Consider the following 5,872-nt stretch of genomic DNA (forward strand, 5'->3'; position numbering starts at 1 on the left):
TTATTATTATTATTATTATTATTATTATTATTAATTACAATTCATTCAATTTTCATTTGCATTGTGGCTGTGGCCTCCTCCCTGATCTCCTCTCAATCTCATCCTCCCTCCCTTTCTGCTCCTCCAATACCCCTCCCCTAGTCCAATGATAAGAGATGTCCTACTTCCCTTCTTTCTGACCCTAGCCTATCAGGTTTCATCAGGACTGGCTCCATTGTCTTCCAATGTGGCCTGGAAAGGCTGCACTCACCCACGGGGAGGTGATCAGAGAGCCTGCCACTGAGTTCATTCCAGAGACATTCCCTGCTCCCCTTACTAGGGACTCCACTTGTAGGCTGAGCTGCCATGGACTACATCTGATCCAGGGTTTTAGGTCCTCTCTGTGAATTTCCTTGGTTGGGGTATCATTTTCTTCATGGCCTCTAGGGTTCAAGTTTTTGGCTCTGTTGGTCTCCTTTTGGAGTTCATGTCCCCTCCAGGTCTTTCTACTCCACTTCCGTTCATAAAATTCCATACATTCTGCCCAAAATTTGTCTTCTTGAGGACTATATATTTTAGTATGTTTATCCGATATATTATATGGCTATCCTCTTACAAATGAGTATATATCATATGTGTCTTTCCGCTTCTGAGTTACCTCACTGAGTATGATCTTTTCTAGTTCTCACCATTTGCCTGCAAATTTCATTTATTTCTTTGTTTGTAATTACTGAGTAGTATTCCATTGTGTCACAATTTCTGTATACATTCCTCAGTTGAAGGACATCTATATTGCTTCTAGGTTCTGGTTATTACAAATAAAGCTGATATGAACATAGTTGAGTAAATGTCCTTGTTGTATAGTTGAGCATCTTTTGGATATATGCCTAGGAGTGGTATAGCTGGATCTTGAGGTAGCATTATTCCTAATATTCTAAGAAAGTGCCAGGTTGATTTCCAAAATGGTTGTACAAGGTTATATTCCCACCAGCAATGGAGGAGGGTTCCCCTTTCTCCACATCTCTCTAGCATGTGTTGTCACTTGAGAATTTTATCTTAGCCATTCTGATGGGTGTAAGGTGAAATCTCAGGGTTGTTTTGAAATCTATTTGCCTGATGACTAAGGACGTTGAGCATTTCTTTAAAGTGTTTCTCTGCCATCCAAGATTCCTCTATTGAGAATTCTCTGTTTAGCTCTGTACCTCATTTTTAATTAAATTTTTATTTTTATATTAATTACAGTTTATTCACTTTGTATCCCAGCTATAGTCACCTCTCACCTCCCCTCCCAATCCTACCCTCCCTCCCTCATCTCCTCCTATGAGGGGGTGTACGTGTACACCATTTTTATAATTGGTTTACTTGGTTTGTTGGTGTTTAACCTCTTCAGTTCTTTATACATTCTGGATATTATCCTTTGCTATATGTAAGTTTGGTGAAGATCTTTTCCCAGTCTGTAGGTGGTTGTTTCGTTCTGATGACAGCGTCCTTTGCTTTATGGAAGCTTTTAAGTTTCATGAGGTCTCATTTATTGATTGTTGATCTTAGAGCCTGTGCTGTTGGTGTTCTGTTCAAAAAGTTGTCTAAAGTGCCATTGACGTCAAAGCCCTTCCCCAGTTTTTCTTCTCACAGATTTAGTGTGACTGGTTCTATGTTGAAGTTTTTGTTCTACTTGAAGTTTTCTTTTGTGTAGAGTGATAAATATGGATATAATTGCATTACATGGTAAAATTTCAATCCAAACTTTAGCTTTATTAACTTTTGATTTTTTTAGATAATTGTTAATTTAATAATATACACAAAAATGAATAAAGTAGTACATATTTCAAAGAGACAGAACAACTATTTCTTTTTTTTTGGACTTTTTTATTTTTATTAATTACACTTTATTCACTGTGTATCTGCCCATAAGCCCCTCTCTCCTCCCCTCTCGATCCCACACTCCCACACCACCCCAAGTCCAATGATAGGGGAGTTCCTCCTCTTCTTCCTTCTGATCTTACAGATCTCATCAGGAGTGGCTGCATTGTCATCTTCTGTGGCCTGGTAAGGCTGCTCCCCCTCAGGGGGAGGTGATCAAAGAGCAGGCCCATCAGATTATGTCAGAGGCAGTCCCTTTTCCCATTACTAGGTAACCCACTTGGACACTGACCTGCCATGGGCTACATCTGTGCAAGGGTTCTAGGTTATTTCCATGAATAGTCCTTGGTTGGAGTATGAGTCTCTGGGAAGTTCCTTGTTTTCAAATTATCTTGTTCTGTTGCTCTGCTTGTGGAGATCCTGGCCTCTCCAGATCTTACTATTTCCCACTTCTTACATAAGATTCCATGAACATTGCCCAACAGTTGGCCATAAGTCTCAGCATCAGCTTTGATAGCCTACAGAGCAGAGCCTTTCAGAGGCCCTCCGTGGTGGGTTTCTAGCTTGTTTCCTGTTTTCTTCTGCTTCTGATGTCCTTCCTCTTTGCATTTCGGGATGGGGATTGAACATTTTAGTCAGGGTCCGCTCTCTTGATTACTTTCTTTAGTTGTACAGATTTTAGTAGGTTTAACATCATTAGTCATCAGGGAAATGCAAATCAAAACGACCCAGAGATTTCACCTTACACCCATCAGAATGGCCAAGATCAAAAACTCGAGTGAAAACACATGTTGGAGAGGCTGTGGAGAAAAGGGAACCCTCCGCCACTGCTGGTGGCAATGTAAACTTGTACAACCACTCTGGAAATCAATCTGGCGCTTTCTCAGACAACTAGGAATAGTGCTTCCTCAAGACCCAACCATACCACTCCTAGGCACATATCCAAAAGAGGCTCAAGTACACAATAAGGACATTTGCTCAACCATATTTGTAGCAGCTTTATTTGTAATAGCCAGAAGCTGGAAACAGCCCAGATGCCCCTCAACTGAAGAATGGATGCAGAAATTGTGGTACATCTATACAATGGAGTATTACTCAGCAATGAAAAATAAGGAAATCATGAAATTTGCAGGTAAATGGTGGGACCTGGAAAGGATCATCCTGAGTGAGCTGTCCCAGAAGCAGAAAGACACATATGGTATATACTTACTCATATAGACAGAGCTACTATTTCTATGTTCATATTATTAGCCTTGGTGAACAGTGTTTTAACTCTTTTTTTAAAAATTCTTTATTAATTACACTTTATTTACTTTTTATCTCCCCTGTGGTTCCCTCCCTCCTCCTGTCCCAATCTCTCCCTTCCTCCACCCTCTGCATGCATGCCACTCCCTGAGTCCACTGATAAGGGAGGTTTTCTTTTATTATTATTGTTATTATTGATTACACTTTATGCATTTTGTACCCCCCCATAAGCCCCTCACTCCTCCCCTCCTGGTCCCACCCTCCCTCCCTCTTCTTCAGGCATGCCCATTCCCAAGTCCACTGATACGGGAGGTCCTCCTCTCATTCCTTCTGATCTTAGTCTATCAGATCACATCAGGAATGGCTGCATTGTCATCTTCTGTGGCCTGGTAAGGCTGCTCTCCTCTCAGGGGGAGGTGATCAAAGAGTAGGCCAATCAGTTCATGTCAGAGACAGTCCCAGTTCCCATTACTATGTATCCCACTTGGATACTAAACTGCCATGGGCTACATCTGTGCAGGGGTTCTAGGTTATCTCCATGCCTGGTACTTGGTTGGAGTATGAGTCTCTGGGAAGACCCCTGTGTTCAAATTTTCTGGTTCTGTTGCTCTCCTTGTAGGGTTCCTGTCCTCTCCAGATCTTACTATTTCCCACTTCTTACATAAGATTCCGTGCACTTTGCCCAACAGTTGGCCATAAGTCTCATTGTCTGCTTTGAAAATCTGCAGGGCAGAGCCTTTCAGAGGCCCTCTGTGGCCGGTTCCTAGGTTGTTTCCTGTTTTCTTCTTTTTCTGATGTCTATCCTCTGTGCCTTTCAGGTTGGGGATTGAACATTTTAGTCATGGTCCTCTCTCTTAATTAGTTTCTTTAGATGTACCTGTACATCTAAAATTTTGATTTTTAATCAATGTTTTGTTAACAAAACAGTGGGATCCAAAATTGCATTTCATCCACACTTTATGATACATTGTTTGTGATTTTCTTACCATAATTCCATCACCCATTTTCCCTCTTTCACTGTTAATGGTCCTTTCTAACTCCCCAGGGCATCTCTCCTTCTGCCTCCATGGCACATGTATCCATTATTTTTTTTTTATGCTACTTATTCCTCTCTTAAGAACTCAACAGCCATTCTCAAAATTTATATCTATAAATAACTTGTTAGAAAAATAAAATATTATTCTTCTGTAAGAAATATTGTCTCTGACATGAACTTAATCACTGGCTCTTTGATTATATCCCCCTTAAGAGGGAGTCGCCTTACCAGGTTACAGAGGAAGACAATGCAGCCAGTCCTGATGAGACCTGATAAGCTAGGGTCAGCGGGAAAGGGAGGAGGACCTCCCCTCTCAGTGGATTTGGAGCAGGGCATGGGAGATGTGAGAAGAAGGGTGGGATTGGAAGGGAATGAGGTAGGGGGCTACAGCTGAGATACAAAGTGAATAAACTGTAATTAATAAAATAAATAAACTGTAAAAAGAAGTTTATTTCTTTTAACATGGTGATCTCCATTTTATGTCATTTGCCATCACTTTGTTTTATTTTTTTGCAGTTGAATGAAATTGCACTGGGTATATGTACCATACTATTTCAACTAATGTGTTGATAGATAGGCATCTTTGTTCAATATATTGTATAGTGTGACTAGTATAGCAATAAGAATGAATGAAGGAATAACTCATATATGTCATGCTAGAATCCTGTGGTTGTGTACACCTGAGTGGTGCATAGCTTGGTCATGTGATAGTTCTACTGATATTTTTGAGATATCATTATAATGAATTATATAGTGATTTTGGAAGTTTTTATTCTAGTAGCAAAACATGAGGCTCCTTTACCCCTAAATTCTTGTCAGCATTTGATGTATTCTGTTTTCTTTATTATCGTGATTCTGAATGTGGCTTTCATGCCACTGTTTGCTACAGTCTTAAATACCCTCTGAAGCTCCGAGTTCCGGACACATAATATTTGTTTGTTTGTTGCATCACTATCTGAGCCTAAATGATCTACAGAGATAACTGTTTCCCTAGTTCCTTTTTTCCTGAAATTATTGGAGACCATCCATCTCTGTTCCTACATGTTGATTTGATATGTTAACAGCCCAGTTTTCATGGGCATTCTACCCTGTACTTTCCTGTGCAAAGAAATGATCTACTATTAATACTGAACTGTAGTTCACTAAATTCCCTGCCAGGGGAGGAATCTCAGTAATCTTTGACGCTCTCTATTAAAGCAACCTTTCTTGTTAGGATGGTAGCCAACCACTTCTCCCTCAAATACTACAACATATTTTTTTTTCTATTCCCCAATCAATAACATACACAATGTAGCATGAGATGTGGAGATCCAGTTTCATGGGACTAGCAGAAGAAATAAACTTACTGCCTTTTTGCTGATCTGTGATCTTTTTTAGATCACTGAAAACATATTTTAGAGTTAACAGAGGGTCCAGATTTCCAAGGCTGAATTTTTATGCAGTCTCCAGTTTTGAAGGAAAATGAAAAGCTCTACCCCCTAACAGTTCAGTTGTTGAATTATAAATATTATTATCCATGGATGGCAAATAATGAGTCCTAGTGTATTATTATATTGCTTTGTTCAAAAACCAATAGAAATATTTGCTGAAAAACAATGTCTTTAACCCTGTTTAAAGAAATCTGAAATCATAAAATAAAAGCATTATTTTCCAATAGAATAATGTGCTAAATTGTAGAATAGAGCTAAACTTTCAAGTGAGTTGGTAAACAAAATAGAGAGTAGAATAATTTTGACAAGTATAACTCTTATT

Source organism: Psammomys obesus, unplaced genomic scaffold, assembly GCF_907164565.1.
Source record: "Psammomys obesus unplaced genomic scaffold, mPsaObe1.curated_primary_1811, whole genome shotgun sequence".
In the NCBI taxonomy this organism is placed as follows: Eukaryota; Metazoa; Chordata; class Mammalia; order Rodentia; family Muridae; genus Psammomys; species Psammomys obesus.